This window comes from Lolium rigidum, chromosome 3 (genome assembly GCF_022539505.1).
Source record: "Lolium rigidum isolate FL_2022 chromosome 3, APGP_CSIRO_Lrig_0.1, whole genome shotgun sequence".
In the NCBI taxonomy this organism is placed as follows: domain Eukaryota; kingdom Viridiplantae; phylum Streptophyta; class Magnoliopsida; order Poales; family Poaceae; genus Lolium; species Lolium rigidum.
In genome coordinates this window covers 29,443,658-29,462,738 of record NC_061510.1, presented here as the reverse complement: position 1 = coordinate 29,462,738, position 19,081 = coordinate 29,443,658, and positions in this window count along the sequence as shown.

Here is a 19,081-nt window from a genome sequence, read left to right as displayed (position 1 = left end):
AGAGATGGATCGGACAGGCGAGAGGCGTTCGTCGTCTCCGGCGAGAGGAGGTTGCTGGCGCGGCAAGGGTAGGGGGTTGGCGGGATCACCAGTGGCCGGCGGTCGTCGGTGAGGTGTTGCGGACGACGGCGATGCAGATGGTGGTCGCAGGTGGTGCTGAGGTGGACGAAATCGCCATCTCCCTCCCGCTACTGCCACGGCGACTCCGACCAAATTCCGGTGACTGGGTGGATAATGTGGTGCAGCAAGAGCTCGAGGAGAGCAAGTGAAGGGAGGAGAGCAAGATGGTGTGGAGAAATCATCCCGGGGAGGGCTCCTTTTATAGCGGAGGGTGGAGGCCAAGGCGGAGCGGGGCAGGTCATGGTGGCGATGGCGCTACGGGCGGTGAAGGGGAAAGTGAGTGGTTGCGTCGTGTTGGCGACATCGAGGCGATCACGACGAGCGTCAGGGCGCTGAAAACGGAGCACGGGAGCGCCGTCATCGTCCTCGCGCACCCGTGTACCGCGGCGGACGGCGTCGACCATGGCGTCGGCTACAGGGTGAGCGCAGTACAATGAGGTTGTCTGGGGGTTTGATGGTGTCCTGGTGAGCGCGTAGGAGAGAGGAGAGGTCGAGGCTGGGCACGTCCTGGCCAGGGCTCTGCAGTGCTCTCCTTCGTCGATGATGTGTACCAGCAGGTGCGTGGGAGTTAGGGGAGGCTCAAAGTCATGGTGAGATCATTCAGAGGTGAGAGAGGAGAAGAATGGCATGGTGAGGTCATAATCACCACGGCATGGTGGTGTCCTTGATGATATCATGCTGACAAGGTATTAACTTGTCAATGCCTACAGATTGTAGACTAGGGTTTTGTTAGATGTAGAGGGCAAGTAGATCTCGAAGGTTTCAGCCGAAAAGTACTCGACGATGTAAAAACTAGGGTTTGAGAGACAATTATTTGATCCTTTCTTCGTCCCTCGACTCCCCCTTATATAGGAGGTGGAGCCGAGGGATTCGTGATACACAAGTTTACAGAGTCCGGGATGGTTTCTAACTCATCCCGTAAGATTACAAACGACGACTCCTATTACAACTCTAGCTTTCCTTAATAATATCTTGGGCTTCCGAATCTTCTTATTCTTCGGGTCATGGGCCTTTAGCAAACCCTGGGTATCTTCTTCGGCAGGTCCACTGGGTATGCCTATGTCAGTAGCCCCCGAGATTTTACTTGAATCGCAGAGTCAGGGAAAATCTCCACCTTTATATTTATTCGACAACTCTGAATTTTCTCAGATATCTTTACTCATAAATCTTTATATTGTACAGGGATAATGGTAGTTGGGGCTAGTTCATCTGACGGATCAGGTACTAGTTAACTGCTCTAGTGGCAATCCGCAAAAACCTACTTCAAAATCACGTCCCTGGACATGATTTCGGGATACTGGTGTAAACTTCGACAGGTGCCGCTTAAGGTCTTACCATTCTGTCGAGTCCCACTCATATTTATCGGGTACCTAACGCGCCCGTTAGGATTTTTCTTCGTATCTGTTGATACGGAAAAAAGTAGCCAACCGACGTCACAGACGGCGCCACGCCGCACAGAACGGATCTGCGGTCTTACCTTCGCAAATTTTGCGGCATTCAGAGATTTATTCGCAACTTCGGCGCTCTGAGAATATATTGTCGAGTGCTTATTTGGCTGTTGGAATAGCACATTTTATTGAGTCAACGGATGACTTATATTGCTCTCCCGATGGGAGTATATGTAGAGTTATTTGAACTCGAAATATACTCTTTTGTACTTCTTCTTCTCTCTCTTTTTTTTTTAAATTTCATCGGGTACGCGACCAGCGTTCCCGACGGGAGTAGCCCCCGAGGCTACAGCCAAGGACTTGTGCTTGGTTATAGGCTCCACGCCTTATGCTGCTATATTTTCTTTTTCTCTCGAAGTTTTATAATTTCTCGGGTGCGCGAACAGCGCTCCCGATGGGAGTAGCCCCCGAGGCTATGAACAAATATTTGTATTTGATCATAGGCTCATGCCATTTCTATTTTGTCTTTCTTGATCTTTTCATTTTTTCAAAGTAGCCCCCGAGCATTTGATCAAAAACTTGTATATGATCAAAGGCTCTCCAATATTTTTTGCATGTCGCCTTTTTATGCCACTGTGAAATCGAGTTTTTCGCTTCTGACAAGGTGACGCTATTGCTGACGATAGCCACGATTACGAATCCAGAAATTGCGAAAGGTTGCCGCCCACTGCCTTGCGGGCCCAAACTATCCATTGTCTTGACACGTCGTGTAGGTGGGGGACACACGTCCTCCGCTTTTCCTGGCGCACGTACCGTAACTTCTCCAGTGTGAAAATACTTCTTTACCCTTGTGTCTTCGTGGTTATCATCTGTCGCACCCCTTTTCCATCCGACGGTCCGCCGCTTCGCCTCACCTCTATATAAGATCTCCTTCTTCTTCCTCAAGCACTTCCGCTCGCGCCGTTCTCCTACTCTCCTCTGCAAAACCTCCTCCTGCGCCTCACAGTTTCCTAAGCTCATCTCCTCCAAGCTGTACTCCTGCGCCATTGTTGATGCCACCACGTCGATTGACCAGGCACAGTACAACTGAATCGTCAATGGCTGCCGTGGATCTGGGAAGGGCGGAGTGGGAAAGGTCCAAGATTTCCACTCAGGACCTCAATCTCTTGAAGAAACTAGGGATTAGCAAGAAGCCTAAGGCGCTGTGCTTCCCTAGTGAAGAAAGCTACCCAACCCCTCCAATGGGGTATCGGGTAAGTTTCGTCGACCATCTTATCCGCGGTCTTTCCGCCCCCATTCATCCTTTCCTCCGTGGATTGCTTTTTGTTTATGGTCTTCAACTTCACCACCTCACGCCGAACTCTATCCTCCATATTTCCATTTTCATCACCCTCTGTGAAGCCTTCCTTGGCGTCTCGCCTAACTGGGCGCTATGGAAGCGCATTTTCTTTTGTCGCCGCAATGGCTCTCCCAATGTCGCCTATAATATAGGCGGCGTTGTTATTTCTGTTCGCCCCACAGTCGATTACTTCGACGTCAAACTCCCTGACTCAGTTCAAGGGTGGCGCAAGAAGTGGTTGTACATTCAGGAGGAGAACCATGGATGTGCTGAAGACAACATCCCTCCGTTCGATGGTGCCGAGAAAATCCTTCGTCGCCGTTCTTGGGATGCAGAGGCTACCGAAGAAGAAAAAACTTCGACAGAGGCCTTGATGACTCGCATCCATGAGTTGCAAAATACTCGCGGCAAAGAGTTGTCAGGTATCCAGATCACAGTGTATTTTCTTAAAACCAGAGTGCAGCCTCTTCATGCTCGCAAATATCCTCTCTGGAAGTATGCTGGCGACGAGGACGTAGATCGGCTGTCAGCGGATTTGGAGGTCAAGGACTTAGAAAAGCTTGTCCGAAAAATCTCCTCCCTTAGCAAAAAAGATTCTGTCCCTTCTTCTTGCCGTGTAAAACCGTACAGCGCCGCCAATGCGCTTCCCAAGGTAAATTTTGTCGATTGATTTGTTATTGTCTTGCTATCTTTTTGTAACTCCTTTGTTGACATCTTCCCTTGTTTTTATATAGAATCATCCAAATCTTGTCTCGCTTCCTCCCCTTCCTGAAGGTGGAGATGTCGAGGAAAGGGCCGTTGTCGCCGATGACAACCAAGATGCCCCCTCTTTTGTGAATGAACCCGCAGATTCTCGAAAATCTGCGGGATCTGTTGAAAAGGAGGCTGCCTCTGAAGGCACTGCATCAGCACAATCTCCTCCTCCTGCTGTTTCTCCAAAGAACAAAAGGAAAAGGAATGATGTCGAAGATTCCGGGACCTCCAAACCCGAAGAAGCTGTTCCTTCACATCAGAAGGCAGCTTATGATCCATACCTTGAGGCCCTCATTAGTTCGTAAGTCCCCTCTCTTTCCCTCTTTTTTTTTATTTTTATACTCGAAGATTTTTGTCTATCTTGCTTTTTATGCTGCCACCATTTTACCGCAGTGATGATGAGGAAGAAACACCAGCTCTTGATGTGGCTGCTCGAACGAGTACGTCATATACTCTAGTTGTTTCGGAGCCGCCAGTTGAAGGAGAGGAATCCTCGCCTCCTCAACAAAACGTCGGCGCTTCTACTCCTCCTTCAAGCCCCCTTGTCCCTTCACCAAAAAGGGCAAGGACTGAAACAATCCCGGAGCCTACTCTCCAATTGAGTAGCTCCTCTAACCCTCTCTTGGATGATGTAAGTTCTTAATATTCTTGTCACTGTCTATACTTCCTCTGTTTGCTTCTGTGTGCCATTATATTTTTCTCATACCGACATTTTCTTTCTTTGTCCCTTTTTTTTAACAGCCTATGATCAAAGAGCTTATTCGTATCGGTGCCCAATTCATTGGGTACCGTGAATATGCCAGTAAGACTGAAGGTAATGCCTTACTGCTTCTTTTTGTCGCTGCTCTCTTACTCCTTTGTTGTCGATGTTTTTAACTAAATTTAACTTTCTTGGCAGAAAAACTGGCGGAGGTCAACGAACATGCCAATACACTTGCTCAAAAATTAGAGCAAAGTGAAGAGGCTCGTAAGAAGGCCGAATCAGATGCTATTCAAGCTAGAGCAGAGGCTGACAAGGCCAAGACTGATGCTGCTGGTGTCGAAGATCTTAGGAAGAGACTTCACGATGCCGAGACTTCGCTGAGCGAGCATATAGCTGCACAATCTGCTCGCGAGGAAGCGGTCCTTAAGCGCATAAGGTCGCAAAATCGTCGCTTTGTCAGTAAGTCTCTGAACCACTTTGTATCCCTTTAACTTTCTTTCCTTCACTTGTTTATTGCTCAATAAATTTTTATCTTGTCAGGTAAAACAGCTCAAGAATTTGAACTTGAAGACCCCGACAATGATCCTCTTCTTGACGCCGTTTCATTCCATGAGTTTCATGGAACGGAAGCACGCGAGGGCATTGATCAAGCTAAAGCAGGGCTGTCGCGGCTCTTCCCCTACTTCTTCCCAAAGAAAGAGGAACCCGCAACTTTCCTTGCTCTGGCCAAGTGCTTTAATCCACCAGAAGATCTTGGGCTGAAGATGCGCCAAGAAAATATGAAGGTCGCTGTTGAAAGCACTGTTGCTCTGGTCGCTGATAGCCAGCAAGCTATGGACTGGGCGAAAGTAGGCGACACGGAGCAGATAGAACAGCCAAAATGGCGATCGTTGATCAAGGCGGCAAAGCCCAATACGAAGAAAATCTTGTCCTATCTCGGGATCAAGCCATCTTCGACTCCTAGCTCATCAAAGCCGGAGGTCTAGTTGAATGCCCCTTTGCTTTTTTTCTTTTTTAGCTTATTTCCTTCTTTTGGCACTGTTGCCATGGTGTTCTTGGCGATGACTGCTTCAGTAGGTCTCTAGAGGTCCTTCTTTTGTAATAGACATGTATATATTATGGGAATGAATGGAAATCTATCTTTGCTCAATGATTGATGTCGAAATATCTCTTTTTTCCAGTTAATTTTTGACAACTATACGTCAACTCCTGGTCCTTCCGAGGTTTTTCCTTCGCCTCCTTCGAAGAAAACCCCTGTCGCTGTTAATTTTGTCGAAGATTCTGCAAGTAAGACTTCGGCAGAAGATTTGAAAGAACTTCAACAACAACTCCAGTCTATGAAGAAGCAATCACTTATGCTTATGGAACAGTCTCGGAAATCCTCCGAGAGGGAAAAGGTAGCACTCCAACAAGCTCAAGATGCTATAATCGAGAAAGATGCCGCCATTGCTGAAGCTGCTGCAGCTACGTCTCGAGAAAATTTTATGCTTCAACTGCTAACAGATGCTAGCTTGGATATGGCAGGTATGCTTCGGTATCTTTGTCGCACTTTATCTTTCTTTTTTCCTTGTCTTCTTGTTGTCCGCTGATTTTGTCAAAATAGGTGCCTTTTTGAATGCTGCTACGGAAGATGAACGTGTTGAAGCTCGTTCCAATGCTCTTCTGAGGCTTGCACGTGATCATGGTTCAAATTTTTGGGGCACACCTGAACGGACTCGCCAAATCGTCAGATTTCAAGATCGTGCGCTGCAGGTCCGCGATTTTCTCGACTTTTGTACGAGGACCTTGTCTTTAGTTTACGGGACCATGTTTCCACGTAATAAGATGCCAGAGACGCTTCCCGCTCTGATGGAACAATTTCGAGATGCTCCTCGAATCCATGGATTTGTGCGAGCCCAATTAGCTGCTGGCGCAAGGTTTGCCATGATCATGATAAAAATCTGCTGCCCGAAATTAGATATGAGTCAAATTGTTCCGAAGTGTCTGGCGAAGATGGCGAAGAGGAAAAGGAACTTCGGCAAATATGATGACGTTGTGACTCCTGTTGCCGAAGATATGATGGATGAACTTCTTCGACTAGACGCTGAATTCTTCGTGAAAGGCAGTTATGCGGAACATAGCACTCGCGCTATAAATAATGAACGGCTGACGATAGATAATATATTGGGTAGCTCTTGAAGTTTTGTTGCTCCAAGGATTGTATCTTGTGTGCAGGAAACATAATCTATATTGTAAAGTTACTATATTTCTGTTTTTCAATGCCAAGCCCCCGGGCGTTGTGATGGCGATATTTTTCTCTTTTTGCGATGCGAGGTTGTCCCAAGGCAAGATAAATTATATTTGTACACTATTTTTGCGGGTGCGAACCCTGAGCTTTTTCTGTTGATTGCTATTTTGCGACGTATTTTTATTTGGCGAGGTACTTTATACCAAAGCGAGATATATATATTGTATCTTCTGGGTAAGAGCCCCCGAGCCTGTCGAAAAGATATATAATTCCACTATCTTTATTATATTGCAGCACCGCGAGCCCGCCTCATTAAAAACCTTTCCCGGCCCCACTCGGTGCCCCGAAAAAGGAAAAGAGTGCGTCTGAAAACTCGCGGGCGTTTCAGTACATTGTATGTTTACAGAGGAGACTATATTTCGGCATCTAAGCGTAGAAACGCCTGAGCTGTGCCACGTTCCAAGGATTTGGCTCAGCAATCCCCGTCTTCTTGTCCTTGAGTCTGTATGCTCCTCCTTCGATTACCTCTGTGACGATGTAAGGTCCAAGCCATGGTGACTCGAGTTTTTCATGACTTTTTTGATTTAGTCGCAAAACCAAGTCGCCAACCTGGAAAGACCTCGGTCGCAGTCGTCGACTATGGTAGTTTTTCAGGTCCTGTTGGTATTTGGCAACTCGTGACAGGACTTCATCTCGAGCTTCATCAAGTGCGTCGACATCATCTTCTAAAGCTTTTCTCGAAGTTTCTTCATCGTATTCTGTAACTCTTGGAGCATCATGTTCTATTTCTATCGGCAATACTGCTTCAGCTCCATGGACCAGGAAAAACGGCGTCTCCTGCGTCGCCGTGTTTGGTGTTGTTCGAATACTCCACAACACACTTGGCAACTCCTCTGGCCAAGTATGCCGAGCTTTTTCCAATGGTCCCAACAAGCGCTTCTTGATACCATTGCAGATAATGCCATTGGCTTTCTCGACTTGACCATTGGTCTGTGGATGTGCGACAGACGCAAAACTCAGTTTGATGCCCACTTCTGCACAATATGCTTTGAACTCCTTGGAAGTAAAGTTACTGCCGTTGTCTGTGACGATGCTGTGAGGTACTCCAAATCGAAAGACGATGCTTTTCACAAACTTGATTGCCGACGCGCCGTCCGGTGAATTTATCGGCTTTGCTTCTATCCATTTAGTAAATTTGTCGACAGCAACGAGCATATACTCATATCCACCTGGCGAAGCTTTGTGTAGTTTTCCCACCATATCGAGACCCCACCGAGCAAAGGGCCAAGACAATGGGATTGGCATCAGTTCTCGCTGCCGGAGAATGAGGTTTGGCGGCGAATCTTTGACACGCGTCGCAAGTTCGCACTATTTCCTTCGCGTCCTCAATTGCTGTTAACCAATAAAATCCCGCTCTGAAGACTTTGGCCGCGATAGCGCGGCTGCTTGCGTGATGCCCGCATATTCCTTCGTGTACATCTTTCAGGATGATCCGTCCTTCTTCGGGTGTGACACATCTCTGTAGCACACCCGAGATACTTCGCTTATACAACTCCCCTTTTACCACAGTAAAAGCTTTAGATCGCCTAATTATTCGCCTTGCTTCAACTGGATCGTCGGGTATTGTTTTCCTTAGGATGTATGATATGTATGCCTGCATCCATGGAATTTGTACCATCATGACTAGCTCCTGTTCCTCTTCTTCTTCTTCCGGTGATTTTTTGGTGACATCCGAAGGTTTCTCTTCCTTCTCCTTCTTCTTTGTTTTCATTGGCTTTGTTGATCTCTCGCTTATTTCTTTCCAAAACACGCCTGGAGGGATCGCGAGACATTGTGACCCGATGTTTGCAAGGACATCGGCTTCATCATTGCTTAATCTGCTGATGTGGTTTACCTCGCATCCATCAAACAATTTTTCCAGCTCATTATACATCTCCTTGTATGCTATCATGCTCTCATTGACTGCATCACATTGGTTCATAACTTGCTGTGCTACCAACTGTGAGTCGCCGAAAATTTTCAGTCGGGTTGCACCGCAAGCCTTTGCCATCTTCATCCCATGTATGAGAGCTTCATATTCTGCTTCATTGTTAGACGCGTTTGGGAACGTCATCCGCAAGACATACTTCAACTTGTCGCCTTCAGGTGATACCAATATCACGCCTGCTCCAGCGCCTTCTAACCTTTTGGACCCGTCAAAGTTCATAGTCCAGGTTCTCGATAAATCTGGAGGCCCCGTATTTTGTAGCTCCATCCACTCTGCGATGAAATCCGGTAGGACCTGCGATTTTATTGCCTTTCTTTTTTCATACGTGATGTCCCGAGGAGAAAGTTCTATTCCCCAAAGGGAGACACGACCCGTAGCTTCTGGGTTGTTCAATATATTTGACAGAGGAGCTTCATTGACCACTATTATCGGGTGCGCCGAAAAATAGTGTCGCAATTTTCTTGCTGTCGTAAATACTCCATACGCCAGTTTCTGGTACTGAGGGTACCGCTGTTTTGAAGGTGACAGTACTTCACTGATGAAATATACTGGCCTCTGAACTCCATGGAGCTTTCCTTCTTCCTCTCTCTCGACTACCAAAACCGTGCTAACCACTTGGGGTGTGGCTGCAATGTATAGAAGGAGAGGTTCTTTCTCTTTAGGCGCTACCAAAATTGGTGGTGTCGAAATTGTGCGCTTGAGGTTCTCGAAGGCCCTATCTGCTTCCTCGTTCCATTGAAATTTCTCCCCTTGTTTGATCAATGCGTAGAACGGCAGCGCCTTTTCTCCTAGCCTGGCGACGAATCTGCTTAAAGCTGCGACTCGCCCCGTCAACTGTTGTATTTCTTTCAACTTTGTTGGCTTCCTCATAGTTACGATGGCCTGTATTTTTTCGGGATTAGCTTCAATCCCTCTTGCTGATACTAAGAATCCAAGAAGTTCTCCCGCAGGAACGCCAAAGGAGCACTTTGTCGGGTTCAACTTGAGGCAAAACTTGTCAAGGTTGTCGAAGGTTTCCTTCAAATCTTCGATCAGTGTTGACCCTTTCTTTGTTGTTATCACGACATCATCGATGTAAACTTGTACATTTTTCCCGATCTGTGTTGCTAGGCACTTCTGCATCATCCGCTGATATGTTGCTCCCGCGTTTTTCAAACCAAAGGGCATTGTTTTGTAACAAAACACGCCGTAAGGTGTTATGAACGCTGTCTTGGCCTCATCATCTTCTTTTAGTCTGATCTGGTTATAACCGGAGTATGCATCCAAGAAGGAAAGACGTTCACATCCTGCCGTGGAGTCGATGATTTGATCGATCCTTGGGAGGGGAAAGTGATCCTTAGGACAGTGTTTATTGAGACACGTAAAGTCGACACACATGCGAAGGACTTTCGTGTGTTTCTTCGGCACCATCACTGGGTTAGCTACCCACGTGGCTTCTGTAGATATCTCTTTGATAAAACCAGCATCCTTGAGTCGATCTATTTCTGATAGCATAGCTTTGCGGTTTGGTTCCGAAAAACGCCGCAAGGGTTGTTTGATTGGTCTCGCGAGAGGATCCAAGTTGAGGTGGTGCTCGGCAAGTTCCCTGGGTACTCCTGGCATGTCAGCTGGACACCATGCGAAGATTTTCCAGTGCTCACGGAGGAACTCGACGAGCGCGCTTTCCTATGCGAGGTCCATATTTGTTGCAATGGACGTCGTTTTCTTCGGGTCCGTCGGGTGGATTTGCACTTCTTTTGAATCCTTCGCTGTGTTAAAGGTTGGTTCCCTGAGCGGCCTCCCTGTGTCTGGCAAAACATCGTAGTCAGTTTGCCTTGGCGCCATATATTCTGCTTGCATCCCGAAGGTTTCTGATAGTTGATGAAAATCTCTATCGCACTTGTCAGCTAACGCAAAGCTTCCTTTGACTGTGATTGGTCCTTTGGGTCCAGGCAACCTCCACAGTAAGTACGTATAATGAGGTACCGCCATAAACCTAGCATACGCTGGTCGTCCCAACAAAGCATGATATTGCGACGGGAAATCCACGACTTCAAACTCCAATTTCTCTATCCTGTAATTTTCTCGGGTCCCAAACTGAACGTCGAGATTAATCTTGCCCAACGGATAACTTGGTTTCTCTGGCGTGATCCCATGAAAACGTGTATCAGTTGGTGCTAGATTTGCTAGGGATATGTTCATCTTCCTTAATGTATCTGCGTACATAAGGTTTAAGCTGCTGCCGCCATCTATGAAAACTCTCGACACGTCGAAGCCAGCAATTACTGCGGGTAAGATAAGTGCGGATTGCCCAGGTCGAGGAACCTGCTGCGGGTGATCCGCAATTGTGAAGCCGATATCCTGTCCCGACCAATTTAGGTACTCGACTGTTGGTGGAGGCATCTTTTCTGCCATGAATACTTGCCGCGAAATTACTTTCTGCGCCCTGTTAGATGGCTTAGCTTTCTGAATCATCAAGACTGCGCCATTAGAATTAGGATCAACATACGGAGGTGGTTGTGGTGCTGCCGCTATTCTGAGCTGGTGCCGATTCTCATCTGTAATTGCGGGAGGAGGTGGAAGATGTATCTCGCTCCTTGGCCCCTGGGGATTTCTATTCATCGCTTGGGCATTGGCCATTCCTGCGGCTCGCAGCATTGCTTGAAAATTTCGACAATCCTTCTGCAGATGTCCCGATTGCCTCTTCCCATTACTATCAAGGAAAAAATGCATCTGACATGGTCCGTTCATCATTTCTTCGGGAGACACAAACGGTCTCTGAAACCTTGGTCCACTATTTTGCCTATTACCGCGGTAGTCACTTCTGTTGTCGCCTTGTTGCTCGTTACTTCTTTGGTAATTATCTTGATTGCTTCCTCCAGAATTTCCTCGGAAACCAGCCGATATATGGCCAGGAGCATCATTATTGTAGAACTGGCGAGAAAATCGCCTTCTATTTTGAAAATTTCGACTGCGGTCCTCCTCTGGCGACCTGTGTCGCTTGTTATGTATAGCATCTTCTCCATCTGCCCACTTGTTTGCTATTTCCATTAATGCTGATATTGTTCTTGGGTTGGTTCTTCCTAGGTCCTCGACAAAATCTGCTCGTCGAATTCCTGCCACGAACGCATCTATTGCTCTCTCGTGAGATATATCTTCTGCCGAGTTTTTGATGATGTTCCACCTCTGTATATATTTTCTCATAGATTCGTCGTGTTTTTGTCTGCATGCCCTCAACTCTTCCAATGATGCTGGTTTCTTGCAGGTAGACCGAAAATTTCTCACGAAGACGTTCTCGAAACTATCCCAATTGTCGATGGAACCTGGGGGAAGTTTCTTTATCCAAGAGCGTGCTGCTCCACTTAGATGTACTTGGATGCTTTGCATGGCTGTTGCCCTGGTTCCTCCTATCAACTTCACCATCTCGAGATAGTCCACAAGCCAATCTTCTGGATCTTGTAGACCGTCGAATTTCTTGAAATTTTCCGGTAGCTTGAATCCTAATGGTACTCGAGTTTTTCGGACTCGTCTCGTGAAACATGGAAGCCCACACAAATCTTCATCAGCAACTTCTGGTGAATGCCGATGTTCTCTTCTTTCTTGTCGTGCTCTGTCTACCCTTGCTTGAGTCGCCGTATCTCTTGCCCCACTTGTTCTTGGTGGATCTTGAACTGCTGCGGTAGGTCGTGGACTATTTTGCCTTGCAGTTCCTTCGGGAGGTGTAGCTGTGAATGCTGTTCCCATGACTCCAACTCCCGCCATTGCCATGTTGAATAGCGCTTCTCTCGGATCTCCAGGGGGTGGTCTGGACGCGAGGATGTAAGCTTGCGTAGCCATGTACCTAGCTTCTGGTGTTTTAGGGATAATATTTCCCCTGGTGTCGATCGTCATGAAGGACATGTCGAGATTTTGAACCAGATGGTCCCTCTCTGCTTCGGGTATATTTTGCAGTCGAGATCTTGCTCTCCTTCGAGCTTCTCTATGACTATCTCCCGTTGTTCCTGATTGTCGGCTTAGTTCTGCTCTTCGCCTACTTGACGCAGAAGCTGCCTCCTTTCTTCTGTTCAGGGAAGCTGTTTGTTTTTCCAGCTCCCTACTCACCCGAGCAAGTCTATATTGATAGGCCTGTAATTCTTCGACAGTAGCGGTTGTAGTCATTGGTTCTGTGCCGTTCATGGCTCTTGCAGCTCTATCCCACGCTGCTTGCGGGAGTTGAACTCTTTCGCGAGGTGAGGACCCGACGTATTTAGTGCCTAGGCCTCTTGTGAGATCAGCGGGATCGACGTATGGATTTCCCAAGTCGTCGAAAGCCTCTGACGTCTCTGGTTCTGCTCGACTTGCCTCCTCGATTGCATAGACTTGATGATATTTTGGGTGTTGATGTTTATCAGGATTGGTGACACCATCATTGAGATTGGTGAAGACCTTTCCAATGGCAACAGATTTGTCGATGAAGCTGTCGACGCTGTCGGAGTCGCTGCTTATAAAGGAGTCCGCAGTCGACCCGAAGGATGTGTCGCTGAAGATCTTGGCGAGCTTTTCGCTTGCCTTGGTGTCGATGAAACGTGGCGACGAAAACTCTTCATCACTTGTCGAAAAGTCAGAATCGATCGCTGAAAATTCCGACGAGATCGGAACTTCGAGACGATAAGATCCTTCCTTGTTGACGCTGAATCGGAATTCTCCGAACGTCATGACGATGGGCTCCTCCAGATACGCACATGCATCCAAACGGGAGGGCGGGTGAGGAATAAAATCGACTAGATCAGTTTTTTCCTGTTTACCTCGATCCATCGCATTGCTTGCTACCGACGAAGTCGACGATTCTGGACGTGCCATCGAGATCAGCTCCTTGCAACCTCTAGATCCCACAGACGGCGCCAATTGACAAGGGATTAACTTGTCAATGCCTACGGATTGTAGACTAGGGTTTTGTTAGATGTAGAGGGCAAGTAGATCTCGAAGGTTTCAGCCGAAAAGTACTCGACGATGTAAAAACTAGGGTTTGAGAGACAATTATTTGATCCTTTCTTCGTCCCTCGACTCCCCTTATATAGGAGGTGGAGCCGAGGGATTCGTGATTGCACAAGTTACGGAGTCCGGGATAGGTTTCTAACTCCTCCCGCAAGATTACAAACGACGAATCCTATTACAACTCTAGCTTTCCTTAATAATATCTTGGGCTTCCGAATCTTCTTATTCTTCGGGTCATGGGCCTTTAGCAAACCCTGGGTATCTTCTTCGGCAGGCCCATTGGGTATGCCTATGTCACATGCCCTACCTTTGTCTCTGGTGCTTGGCAACGCTGAAGGGGTACAAGAGTGAGCTAATGATGACCAGAGAGGTAATGATTTGGTCTAAAATCCATCAGATATCAGAGTGTGTGGAGTTGGTGAAATGGTGCACACAAGGTGTTTGTGTTAATGGCCGCAAGAAGATTAATTTTTAATTTTGCAAAGATTTTTGGTGGAGTTGATTTAAATAACATTTGAGACACAATGGTGGTGGTGGGTTGCAAAATTGAATTGATTTGCAAAAATCCAAATGTGGCATAATCTTAAATCTGTTTGAATGTTGCTACTTTGCTTGATGGTATTTTGAAATCTAGAAAGAATTTGCAGGGGTGTTCTTTACCAAAGTTGTTCACCTTGATGAGGTCTTGGATGAGGTGCAAATACTTGAGAATGTTTAGTTTAGAAATCTCTTAATACAAGGGCTCAAAGAGGGTAAGATGTTAAAAGTGTCACATGTGACCATTATCATATGTGACTTGGTTTTTGATTTTCTCTTTATTTGATTTTCATTTCTTTGATTCAAAAGTGTTTCTTATTAGTTTAGAAACATTTCCAAACCATTGAAACAAATTAAAAAGGCCTAGATTAAAGATTTACAAAAATGGCCATAGCCTCATATGAGGTGATATTCTTATTTTTCTTTTTATTCTATTTTGTTTCACTTGATTCACTTGGGCATGATTTAGGGTCCATTTAGGGTTATATTGGGTTTAGTAATGGTTTCAGACCATTTGGGTAAAGTATGTGGGCATAGGTCAAGATTTGCCATTATGGCTATATGCCAAATATGCCTCTATGTATATTTTCATTTTATTTTTGTTTGACCTTTGATTTAATTGGTAAGTAATAGGTTGGGTTTGTTGAGGTTTTTCAAACCATCCAAACAAGGTAGAACATGGCATAGTTCATTATTTGCAAAAATAGTTATTTGCTCTCATATGCTTTTCCTCTTATTTTGTTTTCTTTTTATTTTGTTTCTTTTTGACTCCAAGGAGCAAGGTTTAGGGTTTAAGATCATTTGAAAATACTTCAACAAACAAACATGTAAAAAGTACACATATATGCATGATCACTATGCATCAAACTTAATTTAATAAAAGTTTTTGTTGGTTCCAAAATTTGGAAAAGGGAAATTCTTTTTTCTTCTTTGTTTGAAAATTTGGGATGTTACATTACTGCAAAGTCCTACGAACATGGTAGCCCATTAATAATTAGGGATTCTAGCAAGATATATGGTCCTTATTATATTCATGCATGCCAACTTGTAGGATTAAAAGGAGTTCATACACATTAAATCCACCATTTACATGTTTCTTTGTAATAACTTTTCTTTTTCACACAACTCAAAACTTGTCAGGCTAATATGAAATTGGAGATAGCAAAACCCAGGAAAGATGGTATGGAAAAAACTCTAGAAGAATGTGTGGAGACATTTACCATGGCACTAAAAACTAAATATACCACCAAAAAAAACTTCCTGCGAAATGCTGGGTTCTGAAGCCCAAGTCCAAGTCTTTCTCTGCTCAAGTTATAGAGGAACAACTCCGGGCATAACAAGATGCAACACCTACGCTAAGAACAAAAGTTGACATGTTGAGATCGATATCAGAAGCATGTTATGCTCTACTGCACGAGGCCAATCAAGTTCGTTATAATCTCCCAAATACTAAGAAAATGCCATAGATAATTGGATATGAACACTAACATAGTGAGGTACATTGGTCTTGTGAAATGTTTCCTTAGACTAAGGCACTGTTCCTATTTTTGTTGGTGGATGCATTTATCTGCGGTTGGGGTCAACTTGGTAATTGTTCATGTGGATGTTTTATAAATTAATTTCTTAGCCTTTTCAGTCAGTTCAAACTTAAATGGTATCATTGCCAAGGTCTCGAGTTCGAATTCTCTAATGTGTAGTTTAATTTAATCTAAAATTGTTGGTGCTCCTTAGCCCTTGTAAAGCTTCATGTCCCTACCTTCGAGTTCCAGGTGTTGAATTTCTCTTCTTTCAAACACGAGGATGGGTGTTAATGTGTGTATAAGTGGATTGCATAGCCCCTTTCATATAAGCTTGCAACTTTCTTATTAATTATGTTGTGCCTTTGGGACTCAGCTGGCCTGCACTTCTGACTTTTGGTTGCGTTTTGCTACTGCATAACTTTAATATAGTTCCTTATTGGAATTTGGATTTTTTGACTCTACCTTGTTGACTCAGTGTTTGGAAAAAAAGGTTCCATTCCATTTAAACAAAGTGGTTGTGATTATAAAATACTATGGTTTAACTTCTAGATCAAACTTAGAGCTTATCTGATGTGTTGGATTTCAAATGGACGGTAGACAGGTAGGCAAAGTCACCTAAGCTTATTCTATGGATTTGATGGTACCTGTTTTTCTACGTAGCCAAGGCAGGAATGACCTAGATGCAGCTATAATTATGTATGGTTCATGATGCTAATTGTTTGGTCCCTCCAGAAAAGCATAATAATTAATTAGCCTATGGTGAAGAACTACGTTGATTTGAGTTGAAGATCATGCTATCCAATTTTCGTTGGGAATATGGTATGCACTTACTAACTTGCAGAAAAAATCATCTCTCTGTCCCACTATGTGAAGGGATGCAAACGAGTTGAGTTCGAGTGACTCAGCTGAGCTCGTCTAAGAATTCGGGCAAGCTCTGATTGTATCGAGCGAAAGGTTGAGCCTCTTGTTGGCTCACATTCAGTGTACTGATGTCGAGATAGTTTTAATCTAAAATGGACAAGAAAGTTTTCCATATTTGATCAAAATATCAACCGAGCGGCAAAACCTCCTACCAAACCGTAACGAATGGGAGTTTTTATTGATAAATCATGCTTTTGTACGAAAAGGTTTTACAGTAGTATTAGGCATGACCACTACATAACTAGGATGCACACATCTGCTCAAATCCAAGCGTATCAATCGTAAAAGGCATAATACAAGTAAATTTGCTATGAAACTGCAAAGGTATATACCCAAAATTTTAGGTACACGCTTTTGAACTGTAGAACATTCGAACCGAATTTGGTTGTGATTATGACTTGATGTGACTCTAGGCCCTAGATTCATGAACATAGGCAGTGTAGCGAGACTCAAAATAAAATCTCAGTTGAGTAGCAAACGTCCAACCAATTAAATCAAAAATATTTCAGAAGCTTTTTTGAATTGTAGTTTCGAGAACATGGGAGTAACTGATTTTGTTTGTAACGATGATGGCTTGATGTGACCGCCAGCCTTAACTGTCGGAGCAGAGCAACTAGTACTTAGCAGGGTCTACCGGCTTTATATTATTATTATTATATTATATTAATTGGACCATAGCCATATTTGAAATGAAATCTCAGTCGGGAGGCAAAATTTCCCGCCAATCCTAAAATATTTCAGATGCATTTTTGAATGGGATTAAGAAGATAGATCATGATCATGGTAGTAAGCGATATTCAATGTGATGATGATTTGATTTTGCCCTTGACCTTGAACAGAGGTACTAGTACGGTCTCACAATTTTTTATCATTGTACTTGGACCGTAGCCAAATTCAAAATCTCATCCCAGTGGCAAAACTTCCCTCCCACAAAATACAAATATTTCACACGCTTCCAAATTTCCATTCTACCCCTGTGGAGATGACAATAAAGTCGGTTGGTGGGAGGTCTGCCCGTCACTTTTTCAATCACCACCTCCCTAGCCCCAGAAACCCTCCGAAGAAAAATTCATTTCCCTTAGTCTCTCCTCTGAGACCACCCACCGGAACTTCCCAAGTCCCTCTCTCTCCCACCTCCACGACCACCGAACCAGAACATCCCCGCCAGACTTGCCTGGCCTACCCGAGGCCGCACGATACTCCTCATCCGGCTGTCTGTCGGAGCTGTGATGTCTACGCACGCTTCTATTCTTATAGACAGTGTTGGGCCTCCAAGTGCAGAGGTTTGTAGAACAACAACAAGTTTCCCTTAAGTGGATCACCCAAGGTTTACCGAACTCAGGGAGGTAGAGGTCAAAGATATCCCTCTCAAGCAACCCTACAATTACGATACAAGAAGTCTCTTGTGTCCCCAACACACCCAATACAATTGTCAGGTGTATAGGTGCACTAGTTCGGCGAAGAGATAGTGAAATACAAGTAATATGGATTATTATAAGTGGTAATTGCAATCTGAAATAAAAATGGCAGCAAGCAAACATGTAGTTGAACTGGTTGTAAACGGTGTTTCAATGCTTTGAAACAAGGCCTAGGGATCATACTTTCACTATTGGACACTCCCAACAATGATAGCATAATTGAATACATAAATATCATCTCTTCACTATGCTACACTAAGCTACTCTCCGGTTGGATAACGAACACCAATTCACTATGCAGGGCTACAAAAGCACCCCTTAAAGTTCGCATTCCCAACCTAGGGACACCCCACGCTGTCAGTTTGAGTATTCAAAGGTAGTACTAACAAACACTACAATTTCATAGAGACATCCAACACAAATTATAACTCATGATAAGTATTTATGCAATCTTTAGCCTAAGAGACACACACGGTGCGCACACTGTCACCTTCACACCGTGGCACAAGGTGTCTCCGAAGATTACATGAATAAAACCACTTGAGTAGCATAATATATGAAGAGAAATATCTATTATTCAACTAGATTACAAAGCTCATGATCACATAAAGATCACACCATGGGAGAGAGAGACAAACCACATAGCTACCGGTAAATCCCTCAGTCTCGAGGGAGAACTACTCCCTCCTCATCATGGGAGCCAGCAACGGCAATGAAGATGGCGGTGGCATCGATGGAGACGGCTCTTGGGGAAATTCCCAACCTCGGAAGGGTGCCGGAACAGAGACTTATGTCCGCCAAAACTTGTCTTCGATGGCGGCGGAGCTGCGGAACTTTTTGTGGACGGAGGCTGATTGATTTAGGGTTTTCGCGTCGGGGGGCAATTTATAGGCGAAAGGGTGATGTAGGTGGGCGCCCGGGGGGCCCACACCATGCCTAGGAGCGGCCAGGGGTGGGCCCATGCCTAGGGCAGGTTTGGACTCCTCCCGACTCTTCTGCATCACCCCTCTGGATTCTGTCTCCATGAAAGAAAAATAGGAACTTCGGCTTTTGTTTCGTCCAATTCCGAGAATATTTCCTGTAAAACTTTTCTGAAATACAAAAACAACAGAAAACATGAACTGGCACTGTGGCATCTTGTTAATAGGTTAGTTCCCGAAAATGCATAAAAATGCCATGTAAAAAAACATATAGCAATTGGTGTAAAAGAAGCAT